Genomic DNA, 20,414 nt, shown 5'->3' with positions numbered 1-20,414 from the left:
ATTTTACATCCTCTCTAGGGAATTTATTCCAGTGCTTAACCACCCTGACAGTTAGGAAGTTTTTCCTAATGTCCAGCCTAAACCTCCTTTTCTGCAATTTAAGCCCATTGTCCTATCCTCAGAGGTTAAGAAAAACAATTTTTCTCCCTCCTCCTTGTAACAACCTTTTATGTTCTTGAAAACTATTATCATGTCCCCTCTGTCTTCTCTGCTCCAGACTAAACAAACTCAGATTTTTCAATCTTCCCTCATAGGTCATGTTTTCTAGAACTTTAATCATTTTTGTTGCTCTTCTCTGGACTTTCTCCAATTTGTCCACATCCTTCCTGAAATGTGGCACCCAGAACTGGACACAATACTCCAGTTGAGGCCTAATCAGCGCAGAGTAGAGCAGAAGAATTACTTCTCATGTCTTGCTTACAACACTCCTGCTAATACATCCCAGAATGATGTGTGCTTTTTTTGTAACAGCGTTACACTCTTGACTCATATTTAGCTTGTGGTCCACTCTGACCCCCCGATCCCTTTCTGCAGTGCTCCTTCTTAGGCAGTCATTTCCCAATTTGTATGTATGTAAGTGATTGCTCCTTCCTAAATGGAGTACTTTGCATTGTCCTTATGGAATTTCATCCTATTTACTTCAGACCATTTCTCCAGTTTGTCCAGATCATTTTGAATTATAATCCTATCCTATCCACCAAAGCACTTGCAGCCCCTCCCAGCCTGGTATTGGCTGCAAACTTTGTAAGTGTACTCTCTGTGCCATTGATGAAGATATTGAACAGAACCAGACCCAGAATTGATCCCTGTGGGACCCCACTCATTATGTTCTTCCAGCATGACTGTGTACCACTGAGAACTTCTCTCTCAGAATGGTTTTCTAACCAGTTTTGCACCCACCTGAGAGTAGCTCCATCTAGGTTGCATTTCCCTAGTTTGTTTATGAGAAGGTCATGCGAGATAGTATCAAAAGCTTTACTAAAGTCAAGATATACCACATCTAGCACTTCCACCCTATCCACAAGGCTAGTTACCCTCTCAAAGAAAGCTGTTAGGTTGGTTTGATATGATTTGTTCTTGACAAATCCATGCTGACTGTTACTTATCACCTTATTATCTTCTAGATGTTTGCAAATTGAGTCGCTAATTATTTGCTCCATTATCTTTCTGGGTACATAAATTAAGCTGACTGGTCTGTAATTCCCTGGGTTGTCCTTATTTCCCTTTTTATAGAATGGCACTATATTTGCACTTTTCCAGTCTTCTGGAATCTCTCCCATCTTCCATGACTTTTCAAAGATAATCGCGAATGGCTCAGATATCTCCTCAGTCAGCTCCTTGAGTATTCTAGGATGCATTTCATCAGGCCCTGGTGACTTGAAGACATCTAATTTGTCTAAGTAATTTTAACTTGTTCTTTCCCCATTTTAGCCTCTTCTGATCCTACATCATTTTCACTGGCATTCACTATGTTAGATGTTCAATCGCCACCAACCTTCTTGGTAAAAACTGAAAAAAAATAAGTCATTAAGCACCTCTGCCATTTCCACATTTTCTGTTATAGTTTTTCCAGCCTCATTGAGTAATGGGCCTACCCTGTCCTTGGTTGTCTTCTTGCTTCTAATGTATTTGTAGAATGTTTTCTTGTTATCCTTTATGTCTCTAGCTAGTTTGATCTTGTTTTGTGCCTTGGCCTTTTTAATTTTGTCCCTACATATTTGTGTTATTTGCTTACATTCATCCTTTGTAATTTGACCTAGTTTCCACTTTTTGTGGGGCTCTTTTTTATTTTTAGATCATTGAAGATCTCCTGGTTAAGCCAGGGTGGTCTCTTGCTAGATTTCCTGTCTTTCCTACGAAGTGGGATAGTTTGCTCTTGTGCCCTTAATAATGTCTGTTTGAAAAAACGGCCAACTTATATTTGTAGTGAATAAGCTCCAGTTCTTGACATGAGCTAACTGCAAACACAACCCAATGGAAATTCTGTGGTTTGAAGGCTTAAAGGATCAGGCTCTTAATATTAAACCATAAAAATATTGGCTTTTCATTAATTAGTAAGGCTGGATAAACTGGTTAAGAAATGGTAAGAATTGACCTGAACCTTTACTGCAGAACTCCCATCAAATCCAAGTTTTGTTTTCTGTAGTTTGAAAAAATGTATCTAAAGGAAGTAAAAATACCAAAATACCTTGAGTGGCTCTCCTAGGATTGTCTTGTAGGGTCGTAATACATCTTGGAAAGAATTACAATAATAATGTGAAGGATAGTGTGGGAGTCAGGGGAATAAAAAGAAGAGGGCATTCTTAATCTGGACTGTAGCAAAAATCAGACTGACACTACTCTGCCATGGTAGCAGAGACACTGACTCTAGTTCCGTCTCAATATAACAGAGAGGCGGAACATGGCAGGGTTTACACGATCAAGGTTGTGGGACTCAGGAATGCTCTGTCGCTGGTCTGAAATAATCCATATTTGCTAAGTTTTATGGTGTTGCACAATGCGTGTTAATTTCATTTGGCCTTTGCAGAAAGGTAAGAGGGCTAAAGTCCAGACTGCTGTATGGAGTTTAGTATCTGGTTATGGGTTGCTGCTTAGTGGAAGTGGTGAGCTTGATTGTATTGCATTTTGCTTTTATGACTTTAAATAATTGGCAACGTACTTAGAGACTCTGTATGGGCACTTCCTACTCCTAAACTAAAAAGAATTGAAAATGGGCAACTGTTCTAAATGTGTTGCAGTAGTGCGCATAGGAAACATGCCATATAATACTGTGCTATGCAAGTTACAGCACGTTGTGTGCTTGACTGATGTCTGAATTCTTGCACAGCCCCCAGCTGCTACACGTGTTGCAGCTAGCTTTGGATTCTAATGAGTTGTCATGTCTTTTTACCCACAGTTAAACTAGTGGGCATTGCATTAGAAAGAGGTCAATTTTAAACATTTTCTGTTTTGCTCCTAGCTGAGGATGTGAAACAAGCAGCCCGGGATATTTTTTATAACTATTTTTTCAACTTTTAAAGAACAGTTTCATCTAAACACTTGAATATCCAGGTGTTCTAATTAGATGTGTCAGATTCCTGCATTGTTAGTGGTGATTTGCTTAGACTCCTAGTGCCAGCAATATCTCAGTTTAATACAAAAAAATCTATAAAATGTTCCCCACCCCATATATATATACACACATAAAATATTTAAAAACCTATTTATCTAGTCTTTGAAATCCTTAAGGACAAGATGCTTTCAGAGTGCCATCCTGGTTTAACATCTGGTGTTCTTGGCTGAAGCAAAAACTTTGGATTTTGGTCATAGTTCCAAGTTAAATCTTAGCATAAATTTATGAATTTTTAACATCAAGATAAATCTACCAAAACTGAGAGAGAGAACATTTTGTAAGTGGCAGAAACTTTGTCCCCAATCCCTAGCTCGCTAGTGCCAGCCTTCCCTCAAGCAAAAGCAATTTATGTAATCTGCTCTAGAATTGTGTGGATCATTTTCAAGCTGTTTAAAATGCTTTTACATTTTTGGAATAAAAATTGAAGTAAATCTCAAAATAAACAGACATTTTGAATGGAAAACTCAAAACTTTTCATTCTGAATATGTTGAAACAAAAGGTTTTCAGGTTTTTTTTATCTTTTGGTTTTGATTGAAACAATTAATTGATTTTTTGCCAAGAAGCTGCTTAAAGTTTTGGTCAGCCTGAATCTGCATTTTTTGCTGAAATGGTTTCAGCTGAAAATTTTCTCCCAGCTGTAGCGTGCATTTTGCCACAAAGGTGAAAAGACTGTTGGGCTACCAAGGGAAAGGAATTTGTGTCAGCTGCCCTGCGCTGAGAATGCCTTCCCACCAGCTCCTAGATGTCTAAATCTATAGCTTGTTAGCACAAATGCTCCAGCTAATCTCAACTGCCGGGGAGAGAATAAGGAGGGGAAAGTTAATCTCTCTAACCTGAGTTAGCCTCCATTCCTGGTGGATCATAGGCACCCTGCACTAGCTGTTCCTCTAGCAATATCCTGTTTGGTACCAGATCTAACTTCCAAGTGGGTCACCTCATGTAGATCATATAATAATCCAAATTAGGAATCACAGAAGCATGTATGACAATGGCAAGGTCCAGAGTTGAGGGAAATGGTCACCTGACTAGGAAAAGTGCTTTTACACTTTTCATGTCCTCTGAGATCAGTTAGGAAACCTAGAGTGCTGTAAAACTGCAGCACTTGAGTAAAGGGCATTGAAATCACTCAGCAATGGGGACAGGAGTCACCCCCTCTCTGCCATTGTGATCTTTTCTCTTGACGTCTGTCTTGTTTTGATTACACCTTAGTTTTATTCAAATCCCAGCCTTCAGCAAGGCACTAGAAAAAACAAGGAAATTGTGTCATCCAGATCTCATGAAAATAAGACATCGACTGTTGTCTGCATGTTGATGACATCAAAGCCCCATACATTCCCATTGGACTGGAAGAATTAAGACGAGAATCCTGTGGAATCTCACATGAGATCTCTTTGGGCAGCTGTATTATCACAAAAGCAAAAAAACCACCCTGGAGATGAGGGAGGAACAAAAACCACTCAGATAATATTCTCTAACCCCGCTAGGATCTGTAAGCAGATCAACAGTGGCCTAGGCTGCTGACAGACCTGAAAGAATTATTATGCATGTCTGATCTTCACACACCAATGAGCGTGGGACCCAGACTGACAGAAAAGGACTGAGGAAACCCTGATGACTCCTGCGGGCGCTCCTGCTTTTTCTGTTCCTTCCATGAGGAATTTTGGTAACTCATGCTTTTTAAATCTTGCAAAATAAAAAATTCTCTGGCCTACTGTTCAGGGATAACACTGTTCAGTATAGCATTTAATCATCTAACATTTGTAGTTGGGGACAATGCTAAATATGATTAATAATATTCCCTTTCTTGTTATCACCATTCCAACAAGTATTACTCCCTGCTTCTTACATTCTGTCTGGAGTCTGGTATGTTCTGAAATTATTGGTTTTGAATTAGTTTATTGTCAGACATAATATTGTCAGATTTTTCTTATAAGGAAATTGCTCTATACAGTAAAAGACAAAGGCTGAAATATCAGATGGGTACTGTGCATTTTCTTTCAAATAAGAATACAGGGCATATTAACTTTATCTTTCTAAAGGCAATTTGAATTAAAATTAATTGCTGGTTGAAAAGATAAGTTAATTTATTTTCAAAGCTATTTTGGTATTTCATTTTAACGGTGTGCTTTTCTCGTACTCCTCCATCACGTTTGCTTAGTGTGCAGTTCTAAAGATTTTGTGACTTAAATTACTTTGTAGCTAGAGTAGTGCTAGATTAAGAAAATTATGTTCTTGCTGAATATTAATAATTGCTGTTACCAGCCAAATTATAAAACGTTGATTCCATTTCCAGAGTTCTTATAGGCACAGGGGAACTGACTTAGTTGAATAGGAACATCTAGTTTGGTTTCTTGACTTCCTTGGGACAATAAAGGCTCATTTGGAAGATGACGATTAACCTGAGAAAAATGAAGAGGAAGGTCACAATGCAGGGGGAAAATGAATACTTAATGACCCAAGAGCAAGTCTGTGCTACTGCCTATGGGTACCCAGCTAGAACATGCTACAGCTTGGCAAGTTATTTTTTAAAGGATAAGAATCCCCCCAGCAAAATGTGTTCTTGTCATCAGGGGGGAGGCTTTAGGTGTTTGACAAAAATGAGATATCCAAAAAGTTTTGAAACATTAATGAGGCTTGTTCTCAACACTACTTTGCCTAGAAAGTGTCATTTAAGAGGTTAATGGTGTGGCACTGTAGGCATGTGCTACAAGAACTGTTTTGTATAATGTGATTATGGAAAATCAGCAGCAGTATCTTTGTGGGTTTTCAGTCCCTTTAATACTTTGCTCTCTTTATATACTATTTTTCTTTCAGAGCAGATTAGAGTTCCAGGACAAGCGAGATCTCTTTAAAAGAGCAATTCCCTATTCATATCTTCAATGGGCTAGCAGATGAACAAAGTTGTGTGTCTATAAGCAACTTCCCCCTGCTTCTTCAGGGGATTCCTCATCCTTTTTAATAATCTCTGCTCTGTTCTTGGCCTTTCTTTTGGATCTGAAACCAACCTTATTCATCTTTCACTCTAATACTGTTGCTTGTTGCTAAGGCACTCAGATACATGGTATAAATGAACTGTGACAAAGAGCAGAAGGAACATGTCCATCTTGCCCTCTGTATTCCTCCAGTGGTTAAGACTAGCAGAGGAAGCATGCTTCGCTTTACCGAAACAACTTTGCATGTAAGGCAAATACTGCAAAATCCCAAACTGACTTCACAGAAAAGAAGAATGAAATCATGTTTCTCTTATTAATTACTTCCATAATGTCTTAGAGATATTCCAAACGGAGAAGATGCCATTCCTGTCCCCACTACCTTTTGTGAAACATGGAAGAAGATGGGAAGGAAAGAGATCCACCAATACCTTCTCCATCCAAAGATTCATATGCGAGACATGATCACTGCTCCTGGAGGAGAGAATTAAGTCTAGATATCCCTGCCACTATCTTCTGGTGGAAAGGCCTTCCTGACCCCGAATTTAACCATTCAGTTAGGCTTGAACATGTGAGTGTAAATCACCACATTTAAGCATCTACCCACTTTATACCCCTAATGCAAATTGTCTATTTTTCTCCCTTAACATTTACTGATGGTGAAAAGCTCTTTATGTATAACAAGGCCAGAAACATCACATCCACCTGAGGGGAGAGGAGAGCCAAAATCAGGGGCGCTGGAACAGTTTGTATAATGGGAGGGGTGGGGGGGTGGGAGCCATTGAACCAAACTGTAAACCCTGTATATGATGGAAACCACTTCAAGCCAAGGAGTGCGGCCGCACTCCCCGCACCCCTAGTTCCAGCACCTGTGGCCAAAGTGGAAAATCACTGTGACTACTCTGTTTGATTTGGACTCTTACACGTGTGATCTGCCACACCCATTGTCACCAACATAGACTTTGGTCAAATCTGCCTCCAGAATCGTCGTCTTCCACAGTGTATCTAAAACAGACCCTGCTGCCGTGGGTTCCATCAGCACCTCTTGCCTCTTCCTGGGGCTGAGCAGTAGCATGATGGTGATGATGTTACTAACCTAGACGTAGAATAGGGAGGCATAGCATCACCAGAAATTAATTTCTAATGGAGGAAGGAAATAAACATACTGGGTCAGGTGGTCAAGCACCTATATAGCTCTCTTAGAGCCAGGCAGAAGCTGTCTCAGAATTGTAAAAATTGGTGACAGTCGCAGAGTATTTGTCAGGTAGATCTGAGGGTCACTGCACACAGGATGCAGAACTCTTCGTCAAAACAAGGTGCGGGGAGGGAGGGGGATGATCCAGGAAACTCCAGAGTCTGCTCTCAATTGTGACTTCCATGGCAATTGAGGGAGGTCAACAACTTACCAAGTGCAGGCCCATAATGAGTAGGAGAGATTCTGTGATGCTCCACTTTCTGCTCTACAAACTCGAACACTCAGCAGCTCTTGGACCTGCTCTTTCATTAGCTGGTTTTGATATAATAATCCCAAATGCAAGCAGCTGCATTAGCAAAAAGTACTAAGTCATCACACTGAAATTTTATTAATTGGTATCTTGGTAAGCAACTGCTATGAATGGAAATTGTCACACTGTCTGGAGTGGCTCGCATTCTTCCCGGGCTGCCTGGCACTGCAATTGCGCCAGTTGCTTTGCAGTATCTGGGGCAGATAAACTCTCAGTTCCTAATCTGGGTCTTTCTTTTTATGGGATTTTCCCCTCTCATCACATAACTTTTCAAGGTCTTTTATGTCAAAACCATCATATGACTGTGGTCCACTCCTTGTGTCTGTTCTTTAACCTTTAAAAATTCTCAATGTCAAGTTTAAACTTTTAACAGTGCTGGGTTATAATCTGTAAATCCAGTTGACTGTGGCATATGAATCCTGCTGACTACGCCAATAGTCACACTGTCTGGAGTGGCTCACAAGCAAGAATACCAACCTCAGGGCAGGGCACAAACCCCAAACTGGTTGTGAGTTCTATACTTAGACAACCAACCAAGTAACAAATGTAAACTCCTCAGGCACTATACAGCCTTAACGTAGAGTCTCAGACAGTCCCCTTGGGCATTCCGATCTATCTTGCCACCCAGGCAAGTTTGACTCTGTGATAGATGGTCACTTTACACCAAAGATCACAAAATATTCAGGTTACTCCCAGTCCCAAAGGACCAGTCACTTACCCCAGGTCAATTTGCACCAAAGACAATGCTTATAGCCAATCCTGTAACACACAAACTAAAGGTTTATTAACTAGGAAAAAGAAATGAGAGCTGTTTATAAGGTTAAAGGAGGTAAGCACACACTTACAAATAAGATACAATCTTAAATTCAAAAGGTAATAGAAACTTCTATAAAATCAAGCTTTTATGTCCTTTGGGGCTAACCCAAGCCAAGCGGCTTGGGCATCTCTTTCTTATGTTCAGGAATCTTTGCCCCTCAGAGTCCAGACAGCATAAAGAGACCCTAATTCCCTCTGGTCAGGGATTTTTATCCCCTCCTTCCTAGAGTCCAAGCTGATGAGACAAGCATTTCTGCATGTAACCTCTGCATGGGTGGGTGGGCGGAGCAATCGACAAAGTATTTGTTCAACAATGGCCCATTTTGATTCCATAGTCCTTCCTGTTGGGCAGGAGATCACACCTTCTGTAGGAATCCAGCATTTTGCATTAGACATTAGGTGAAGTTTTTTCGCCCTGTTTGGTGAGTTGCATAGTTTCAGAACAAACATTTTACAGTTATAGAGTAAACACATAAGTAGTACCTCTAGAATGGGATACAGATAGTATAAGTAGGATTAATACATGCAGCATCCTTGAAGAGAAATAGAAGGAACTCTGACTGTGAAGGGAAGAAAGAAAGGAAATTAGAGAGAGGAGGAATGAGAAGGACCTAAATCTGTAAAATTGTATGTATGCTGTTACACAAAACATCGTTCTAATCTGTGCAAGTTAAAATGTATGAGAGTGAAAGTGGGAAGAGTCTTAAATGTTGAATAAATAGAATTAGGGCAGCATTTTTGAAAATGCTGAAGTCCCATTTTCAAAAGAGACTTGGGCTTCTAAGGAATTTAGACTACTTGCCCAAGTCCCTTTTAAAAATGGCACTTACGCTATAAAGTTACTTAAGCATTTTTGAAATAGTTACCCCTATGTAGCGCTTGAGCAACCTGACCCAAATGTCTGAAAATGTTACGTTTGTATGCAGTCAGCCTCTAATGTCTGTGCTCAATCTGGGGACTTGTACAAGCTTTCTTAAAAACATGGCCTGAGAGCCTGAAGTGTGCTTTGTAAAGCAGAAGACTCCCAGCATTTACTACTTTTTAAGCTGCAGTAAAAAGCATCATTTTCTGAAGTCTGATAACACCATTCCACAGGGCTCTTTCTGTTGACAGCTATTTTTTCACATAATAATAGACCTCAGAGACTGAATTTTCTTTGGTTTCTTGTCTTTTTTCAGATGAACTAATTAGTTTCACATCCACCTCTTTGAATGATGTTGAAAATGCCCCTCATTTGTGGCATGTCAGGAGTCTGCTGTAGGTGAAAATGATGTGAGCCTTTAAATTTAATCGGTGATCCCAGTGCCTCATCTGCATTGCCACAGGAAATAACTTTCGTGTCTAGTTTATGGTGTTCTTCCCCCTCAGACTCTCTCTTTGCTAATGATAAATGTCATATTGCACTTGTTGATCTCCTTGATAAACAGATCTTCCTAATGGTAACACAGGCTTGTTTTGAATATCAGTGAGGGCAATTAGGGGACTGGAATCTTAGCTGATGTGACTGGGGTCCCAGTGGGGGCCAGGCAAGGTTACTCAATTAGGATGAACCCCAAAGAATGGGGCAGACAAACCCCAAAGCTGATAGATGATTCAATACTTAGATTTACCAGGCCAGCATAAAACAGCTTCTTTATTACCTCACTGCTTGCCCAAAAACCAACACCACAGTTCCCTTAAAGCAACCCAGCCTCAAGCCTCCATCCAGGCACCTAAGTCAAATATAATGAATATTTCTGAAAATCATATTTCATCATAAAAAGAAAAGGTTCTACCAATCCCAAAGGATCGGACACATTACCTCCCAGGTGATTGAATATTCCAGGTCTTACCCAAATACATGCATACAGCCAATTCTTAGTAACTAAACTAAAATTTATTAAAAAACGAGAGAGAGAGTATGGTTAAAAGATCAATATACATACAGATATGAGTTTAATTCTTGAGGTTCAGATCCAAAGCAGAGATGGTGAGCTTTGTAGTTGCAAATAAATAGTTCATAGGTTATAGTCCAATGTCCAATATCCTATTCAGGGCGGACCAGTCAGCACTGGAATCTCAATCTGGTGGTTTAAGCTTCCCCTGATGAAGCATCAAGCAGATCTGAGATGGACAGGATCAGGACCCAAGAGTCTTTTTATACAGTGTTCTAGCATCCACTTGGCCACACAGACCTGGGTAAACAATAGGCTTTTGATGTAACCTTCTGTTTTCTAAACACCTACTACAGGACAGGCCCAACAAAGAAAATAACAGAACGCCACTAGCCATCACCTTCAGCCCCCAACTAAAACCTCTTCAGCGCATCATCAAGGATCTACAACCTGTCCTGAAGGACGACCCATCATTCTCACAGATCTTGGGGGAGACAGGCCAGTCCTTGCTTACAGACAGCCCCCCAACCTGATGCAAATAGTCACCAGCAGCCACACACCACACAACAGAACCACTAACCCAGGAACCTATCCTTGCAACAAAGCCCGTTGCCAACTGTGCCCACATATCTATTCAGGGGACACCATCATAGGGCCTAATCACATCAGCCACACTATCAGAGGCTCGTTCACCTGCACATCTACCAATGTGATATATGCCACCATGGACCAGCGATGCCCCTCTGCCATGTACATTGGCCAAACTGGACAGCCTCTACGTAAAAGAATAAATGGACACAAATCAGACGTCAAGAATTATAACATTAAAAAACCAGTCAGAGAGCACTTCAATCTCTCTGGTCACTCGATTACAGACCTAAAAGTGGCAATTCTTCAACAACAAAACTTCAAAAACAGACTCCAACGAGAGACTGCAAATTAATTCCAATTCAGCAAACCGGATACAATTAACTTTTAGGCTTGAATAAAGACTGGGAGTGGATGGGTCATTACACAAAGTAAAACTATTTCCCCATGTTTATTTTTCCCCACTACTGTTCCTCAGACGTTCTTGTCAACTGCTGGAAATGGCCCACCTTGATTATAACTATTTTCTCTCTCCTGCTGGTAATAGCTCACCTTACCTGATCCCTCTCATTGCAGTGTGTATGGTAACACCCGTTGTTTCATGTTCTCTGTGTATATAAAATCTCCCTACTGTATTTTCTACTGCATGGAACTGATGAAGTGAGCTGTAGCTCAGGAAAGCTTATGCTCAAATAAATTTGTTCATCTCTAAGGTGCCACAAGTACTCCTTTTCTTTTCACCAGTAATTAGTTACACAAATTAACACAGGGCAATTTATCCATTACTCAGTCTATTACAAACTTCAAGGAGATATATAGACAATGACACTATCTCACCCAAGATTCATCTAAATGTTAATATTCCCTTTTGATCTCTGAATCAATAGTTATAGTGACAGACATGAATTGTCATTTTTCATGGTTAGCTTTTAAGATACACACAATTAGTATCAAGAAAAGGAGTACTTGTGGCACCTTAGAGACTAACCAATTTATTTGAGTATGAGCTTTCGTGAGCTACAGCTCACTTCATCGGATGCATACCGTGGAAACTGCAGCAGACTTTATATACACACAGAGATCATGAAACAATATCTCCTCCCACCCCACTGTCCTGCTGGTAATAGCTTATCTAAAGTGATCATCAAGTTGGTGGAGGGTGAGAAAACCTGGATTTGTGCTGGAAATGGCCCAACTGGAAATACAGAGGAGGAAATACAGAAATGGCTATTGGCCAACCTAATTTAGTACTGGAGAGAGATTTTTTAAATCTCCCCCCCCCCCCTTTTTTTTTTTTTTTAAATCTCATGCATTTTTCATAAACTAAGAGAACAATTCTCTGAAGAGCTGATCTGTCTATTGGAGCACAACTTTTCAGATGGGATGTCCGTGTCCATTCAAAAGAAGCCAGGAAAATGGAATTAGCATTCTACAGAACCAGTATTTATCATCACTCAGCTAGGCTTATGGTTATTATGTTAATTGCTTTTTTTCTTTTCTAAATGAGCCCTTGTCTCCAGTGGCAAACATTAAAGGGAATGGAAGTTGTAGGCAGTATTAAATTTAAAAATGTGGTATCTCTTCTCAGAGGCTCTTTGCATGTCCCCCAGACTGTCCATAACATCAATCATGGCCTATCAGACTGCTGTGAAAATAGAGAAGCCAAAGCAGTTGGATTTCACAGGATTTAACAAACTGACAGAGCTTCAGTGTGATGGTGGAGCACTGTACTCTGGCGTGAGCAAAGGTGGGGTATGTATTTTTGAAAAAGTGAAGAATTTGGATGCCTGCCTCGCACTGTTGATTCAATGTCTTCTGCTGAAATTAAACTTTTGGAAACTTTTGAACTGTTGCCTTGTGGATATCCATTTTCCCCAGCAAATCCCAGTTGCCCAGATACCACAGAGGCATATTATCAAAAGACTAATTCAGTTTTACTTGTGGAATGGGAATTACAAAGGGGTGGGGGGTATCAGCAGGGCTGTTGGAAGTGTTTTAGCAGAGATGTGCCTGAGTCAATTTGCATGGTGTAGACAAGAAGCTGCCATGCCCATCTCGTGGAGAGGCAGCTAAATCAGACCATACAAATCATCATGGGAACATTAAAATCAACATCTCTTTCTGTCTGACTGAACCTCCAGCTATCCGTTGAGATATAGCCGCAGCACCAGAACTCAAATACATTGAAGGCTACCTAGAACTTCCCATCCGGCAGGGTATGGGTAACATACCCCACCAATGCCTGAAACCTTGAAAACCACTGTGGACAGTGTGGTGAAAGTGCTAGAGGAGCCAACTAGGGGCAGAGCTTTTCTTGACCTGCTGCTCACAAACGGGGAAGAATTAGTGGGGGAAGCAAAAGTGGATGGGAATCTGGGAGGCAGTGACCATGAGTTGGTTGAGTTCAGGATCCTGACACAGGGAAGAAAGGTAAGCAGCAGGATACGGACCCTGGACTTCAGGAAAGCAGACTTCGACTCCCTCAGGGAACGGATGGGTAGGATCCCCTGGGGGACTAACATGAAGGGGAAAGGAGTCCAGGAGAGCTGGCTGTATTTCAAGGAATCCCTGTTGAGGTTACAGGGACAAACCATCCCGATGTGTCAAAAGAATAGTAAATATGGCAGGCGACCAGCTTGGCTTAACGGTGAAATCCTAGCAGATTTTAAGCATAAAAAAGAAGCTTATAAGAAGTGGAAGGTTGGACATATGACCAGGGAAGAGTATAAAAATATTGCTCGGGCATGTAGGAATGAAATTAGGAGGGCCAAATTGCACCTGGAGCTGCAGCTAGCGAGAGATGTTAAGAGTAACAAGAAGGGTTTCTTCAGGTATGTTGGCAACAAGAAGAAAGCCAAGGAAAGTGTGGGCCCCTTAATGAATGAGGGAGGCAACCGAGTGACGGAGGATGTGGAAAAAGCTAATGTACTCAATGCTTTTTTTGCCTCTGTCTTCACGAACAAGGTCAGCTCCCAGACTGCTGTGCTGGGCATCACAACATGGGGAATAGATGGCCAGCCCTCTGTGGAGAAAGAGGTGGTTAGGAACTATTTAGAAAAACTGGACGTGCACAAGTCCAGGGGGCCGGATGAGTTGCATCTGAGAGTGCTAAAGGAACTGGCAGCTGTGATTGCAGAGCCATTGGCCATTATCTTTGAAAACTCGTGGCGAACGAGGGAAGTCCCAGATGACTGGAAAAAGGCTAATGTAGTGCCAATCTTTTAAAAAGGGAAGAAGGAGGATCCTGGGAACTACAGGCCAGTGAGCCTCACTTCAGTCCCTGGAAAAATCATGGAGCAGGTCCTCAAAGAATCAATCCTGAAGCACTTACATGAGAGGAAAGTGATCAGGAACAGTCAGCATAGATTCACCAAGGGCAAGTCATGCCTGACTAATCTAATTGCCTTCTATGATGAGATAACTGGTTCTGTGGATGAAGGGAAAGCAGTGGACGTGTTATTCCTTGACTTTAGCAAAGTTTTCAACACAGTCTCCCACAGTATTCTTGTCAGCAAGTTAAAGAAGTATGGGCTGGATGGATGCACTACAAGGTGGGTAGAAAGTTGGCTAGATTGTCGGGCTCAACGGGTAGTGATCAATGGCTCCATGTCTAGTTAGCAGCCGGTATCTAGCGAAGTGCCCCAAGGGTTGGTCCTGGGGCCGGTTTTGTTCAATATCTTCATCAATGATGTGGAGGATTCCAGGTGTGGATTGCACCCTCAGCAAGTTTGCGGATCACACTAAACTGGAAGGAGTGGTAGACACGCTGGAGGGTAGGGATAGGATACAGAGGGACCTAGACAAATTGGAGGATTGGGCCAAAAGAAATCTGATGAGGTTCAAGAAGGATAAGTGCAGAGTCCTGCACTTAGGACGGAAGAATCCCATGCACCGCTACAGACTAGGGACCGAATGGCTAGGCAGCAGTTCTGCAGAGAAGGACCTAGGGGTTACAGTGGACGAGAAGCTGGATATGAGTCAACAGTGTGCCCTTGTTGCCAAGAAGGCCAATGGCATTTTGGGGTGTATAAATAGGGGCATTGCCAGCAGATTGAGGGACGTGATCATTCCCCTCTATTTGACATTGGTGAGGTGTCATCTGAAGTACTGTGTCCGGTTTTGGGCCCCACACTACAAGAAGGATGTGGATAAATTGGAGAGAGTCCAGCGAAGGGCAACAAAAATGATTAGGGGTCTGGAACACATGACTTATGAGGAGAGGATGAGGGAACTGGGATTGTTTAGTCTACGGAAGAGAAGAATGAGGGGGGATTTGATAGCTGCTTTCAACTACCTGAAAGGTGGATCCAAAGAGGATGGAGCTAGACTATTCTCAGTGATAGCAGATGACAGGACAAGGAGTAATGGTCTCAAGTTGCAGTGGGGGAGATTTAGGTTGGATATTAGGAAAAACATTTTCACGAGGAGGGTGGTGAAACACTGGAATGCGTTGCCTAGGGAGGTGGTAGAATCTCCTTCCTTAGAGGTTTTTAAGGTCAGGCTTGACAAAGCCCTGGCTGGGATGATTTAACTGGGAATTGGTCCTGCTTCGAGCAGGGGGTTGGACTAGATGACCTTCTGGGGTCCCTTCCAACCCTGATATTCTATGATTTTATGATTCTATGATATTAATCTGTGGTCATTTTGTGACTAAGATCATCCCCAGGAATATGCTTCTCATCTAATCTAGTCATCCTGCAAGTAGGAATAATTTACCTGTGGACCTATGCAGAAAGGGCCTGATTTTCAGAGGTCCAGAGCACCGATAGCTCCATTGAATTGACTGCTCCTACTGGGTGCTCAGCACCACTGGAAATCAGGCCCAGATGCAATTATCAAGGCAAAGCATTTATGGACGTGAATTATTTATTATTTGTATTGTGGTAGCACCCAGAGGCCCCCTTCAGGCTCAAGGCTCCTTCATGCTAGGCATTGTGCAAATATGCAAGAATACAGTTCCTGCCACACACAGACAACAAGCAACACACACAGGGTGCAGGAGAGGATATAGTCAAAATGAACTACTGTTACAGATGGGGCCTTGAGACTTAGTGACTTCCCTATGGTGATTCAGAATGGTCAAAGTAAGGGCAGCCAGATTCTGCCCTACACTCCCAGACCCAGTCTGCAGGTTTTCTAGATGTGTGCCATGCCAGCTGCTCTATAGACCCCTATTTTGCTTCTCTAGGTGGGAAGATTGGAATTCTAATGGGGTTAGACATAAAGAAAAATGAAAAGGGCCATCCAGAGTTCATGATCTATTTGTGAATATTAAACAAAGCATCATTTTTAAAGACGTTTGGTGTCTGCAAGTTAAAGCTATATTCGTGCTTTCAGCACTTACGCTGCTGGTGAAGAAATGAACCTTGGCAGCATAACAAGGGCAATTCCTACGCAAGGAAGAACTGTTATTGTTGAATTGCTCAAAGAACAGGATCTTGTTCCCAAACCAGTTTTTTAAAATGATTTCCTGCCTCCAGGAAGGTTAAATAACAAAGTCATAGTGCATTTCTGCATCTGTAACTCTTTATTTTCCTAGGTGGGAGAAGATCCGTCTTCATTACTAAACAGGTCCTGCTGGATATCTTCAATTCCTCCCCCTCTTCTCTGCCTCCTCCCCCCCTGTCCCCCCACACACTTTACTTTCCCAGAACCTGCATCATGCAGTTTTTTGACTAAGAATCCTATCCAGAACTCCTGTTTAGAATCAGGAATGGGTTGATAGGCGATATTCAGATGACATTCATATTCAGTAGTCCTATATTTATGTTTCCCCAGAACTGAATAGAAATTATTACAGCCTCACAAGGTGGGGAAAATGATATTTTTATGATTCCCCCCTGATTTTAACCAGTTCTAACCATGAGCATCCACACCGGAAATGTGACACTAACCTGTGCTTATCTAATCTGGGGACAGAAACCTATCATCCAGTGCTATATGTGTCCAATGAAACCAGCTCAGCTTTTGAATATTGAACATGCTCAACAGATGGCTCATGAACCAAGCTACACACCATGAATTATTTGCTGAAACTTTGGTTAACAAATTCAAGAGATGTGTGGTCTGTTCTGAAGGGGGCAAAATTATTTGTTACAAATTATTTACCCAGCCCTAGTCATTATGCTGTCAAGCCTGTGGCTACCTGATTGATTGTTGTTCTTTCTGTATATGTTCAGGATGCTTTTAAAGCACTTCTTAGGCGTTTTTCTTCTCTGTAATTAGATGTACAACAGTGGTTAACGTCATTTATACTGTACTACCATGTGGTTTTTCTTTGAGTGCAGAAATATTCTTGGCCAGAATTTGCGTTCAGCAGCTGTTTACTAATATAACCACAAAAATAGCACAGTCTGTTACTTTCTTTTTCTGATATTATCTTTTGGTTTATTGGCCCATCAGAAAATATTTTAGATTATACCATGAGCTATAGCTCCAGGCATCCCGCCTGGTGCTAAAATGTAATCCCTTTCCAGTGTATAGGTGATCCTGAGTTTTCTTGCTGTCAAAAGCTCAGCTCTTCTTGCCTTTACTGTCTGTTTCATTTCATTCTTTCCTGCAGAGTTATTGGAAGTGGGTTATGAATGGTAATGGAGTTGAGGGTTTTCAATCTCTCCAAGTATTCATCCTTATTAAAGGGCATGTTTTTACCCTCAGGATAATGAATGGACAGCCTTTGGAGCGTTATTGCTTGACACAGTTTTCTTAATTGAAACGCAGAGGATGAAAGTAATAAAGAAATAAACTCATTGGTGTCATTTATATGCTAAGTGGTGTTTGTACTCTTCAGCACAAACACGGAGTAATTCCTTTCTCCCCTTGAAATCTGCTCATTCAAGAAATCATTGCTACGGTTTTATCTCAAGCCCTTTCCTTGGATTGCAAGACTCATTTTGTTTTCTCTGAAGAGTCTGTCATCTGGGACCTTGCCTAAAATGAACGGCAGTGGGCTCTCATTACAGGAAGTTGGATAATTTATGAGAGCAGAGTCACAGAGCCAAACTTACCAAAGTCCTAATGGGCAGATAGATTTCTTTCCTCCTCTTGCAGAATTTCAGTGCCTTGGTGACCTGCTTATTCGTAGTTTCTCTACATTCCATAGAAACGTAATTGCCAACAAGCCCAGATAGGTTACTTTGTAATGCAACGCCCATTTCACAGTTACATGAGGATTTTAGGGACTGACTCATACTGAGTACATCACAATGATGTGCTCTTGTGTATGGGCACTGGTGGGTAAGCCACACAGCGATTTTATTTGCAGTGGAGTTTAGAAAAAGCCTTTTGGGAAATCATTCTCAACCACATTGAAGAAAGAGATCTAAATAAACCTCCAAAAAACCAACCAACAAACAAAAACCACAATAACACACTAGTACCACCACCCCCAAAAATGCCTCCTGGAAAAAGTCTATAAAAAGTAACAACCTGAAAAATTGCACAGAAATGTGTAAATCCCATATGACTGAACAAATATCTGAGAGCTTTTTTTCAGTTTTAATAATATTTCATTGTTTTCAAATACAACCTTTCTGCTGGGTCTCCAGAGACAGTGCCTACTTAATGCTTACAGCAAGATGGATTGGGGTCTAAAAGAGTAGGCTTTATGTGTACTGTGGAGAGCCTGTAGTGAGGGGACAATGTTTGGCTGTGCCAACAAAGTCCCATACAATCTTTTCTAGCCAGGAATGAGGTCCTGCTAATCATTTTCCAGTATGTATATTGTGTTTTGTGGGCATAGTTTCTCTTTTTAGGGCATGGATGCCCAGGATGATCTTGTATACAGTTTTCAAAAATGCCTAACTGACTTAGAGAGTCCAGGTGGGTGAGGTAATATTTTTTTATTGGACCAACTTCTGTTGATGAACAAGCCAAGCTTTCGAGCTACACAGAGCTCTTCTTCGGGTCTTCATTATGTGTAATGGGACTTTGCTGTCTAAGTCATCTCGGCACTTTTTAGAAAGTGTTATCCCTCTCCTTAGGCACCTAACCTGCAAACTTATTCATGTGCTTAATTTTATATACTGCAAGTAGAGTCAATAGGGCCACTCAGTGCATAAATATTTGCAGGAACAAGAACTGAATTTGTCCTGTTAATTTATTTCAGTGTGCAGAGAAATATTTAACGGGAAGTGGTGCCTATACGTATAATGAGGTGTGGGGTTCTTTTTTTAAAAGAAATGGTGGCAGGAGAAGGGAATTCGTGGAAAGCAAAGATGCTGGTGAAACGTACATCATGGAAAATAGAGTATCAAAGAGGTTTCTGACTTTTTTAATTCTCTGTTCTAAGTTTCCGGCACTGTTGCCTATAGCAACAGCCACTAGCAAATCCCAGTGTAGTATATTTATCTTTCTGGTGTTTTCCTTTCTGAAGTGCTGCTTCAATGATTAGCAAAATTGAAACAAAAAAGCACAAAAGAAAATCGTTAAATTTGCTTGATCTTTTCAATGTCTTAATGTTTGCAGGATCTGATGCTCTTGCGTGAAATAAACCACTGTCCGGAGGTTTTGGAAGTAGGGGTGCTGCAGCACTCCCTGGCTTGAAGTGGTTTCCATTATATGCAGGGTTTACAGTTTGGTTCACTGCCTCTCAGCACTCCCACAGAACATATTGTTCCAGCCCCCCTGCCACTGTCAGACAATGGCGCACACTGACAGTTCCTCGGCGGAGCTCACAGTTGTTAATTTATTTGCACTCTGACAGGTATTCCAGAATTATGGGCCAGCCAAGGGTGTATGTTCAGTGTAAAATTCTAAGCTGTCTCGCTGGGGTTGCAGCAAGTAACAAGACATCTGAGAGAGATGTGAAAAGTAGAGGTGTGATAACTTTATAATATAGTTGCTATAGTGGAGACAGCTATTTATAGTCCGTGAGAGACATTATGCATATATATATATATATATATCTGTACGTCATGGAAGCACCCTGGTTACTCCATAATGAAGATTGTGTTGAGTTTCCTACTTAAAGCAAGGTGTAAATCCTTTAATTAAACATAGTTCATAGAAATCATTCTCTCGCATGCAGACCTTCCCCGTTGAGTTTAGTTTGACGTACCAAGACAGACTTTTCTGGCTGCACTGCAGACTGATGGAGTTCTGGTGTTTTGCCCCAAGAGGTCTCTGCCCCCAACACAGAGCTGCAAACTGCATTTATCAGGCTACTTTGGCTGCCAGTCTCCCTTTCTCACTGCACTACACACTATTACCAGTGGTGTGTTTGTGTGAAGGTGTCGAGAGGGGAAAACTCAGAGCTGCCTGAGAAGTGAAGGAAAAGCATGAGGGCAGAATTGCAGTTCTCAGTTGATCGTGAGGAACTGGGCGTGTGCATTGTGGCGCAGCTGAAGAATCAAAGTACACGAGGGTTGTTGATGATTGGGTAGTGAGGCCTGTTGTGAACTGAGGTCGTTCGGGATGCCAGTGTTGCCTTAACTGGTGACATCCTTGATTTTTTTTTTTTTTGTGATTGCTTTGGCAGAAAGATGCACATGAGCCACCATAACTTTGTGTTAATAAAGATGTAGGAATCTGTGTATAAGTACTTGCACACAGGCCCACTAACGGGGGGGCAAAGGGAACAATTGCCCA

General features: G+C 41.4%; 1 protein-coding gene across 11 annotated transcripts in view; it reads left to right on the top strand.

The window, feature by feature from the left end:
- Positions 1-20,414, top strand: part of NECAB2 (N-terminal EF-hand calcium binding protein 2) — a 368,324-nt gene that overhangs the window by 152,075 nt on the left and 195,835 nt on the right. The gene's annotated exons all lie outside the window — the stretch shown is intronic.

Source organism: Lepidochelys kempii, chromosome 12 (genome assembly GCF_965140285.1).
Source record: "Lepidochelys kempii isolate rLepKem1 chromosome 12, rLepKem1.hap1, whole genome shotgun sequence".
Lineage (NCBI taxonomy): Eukaryota > Metazoa > Chordata > Testudines > Cheloniidae > Lepidochelys > Lepidochelys kempii.
The sequence above is the reverse complement of the archived record's forward strand: the minus strand, read 5'-3'. Positions and strand labels throughout refer to the sequence as shown.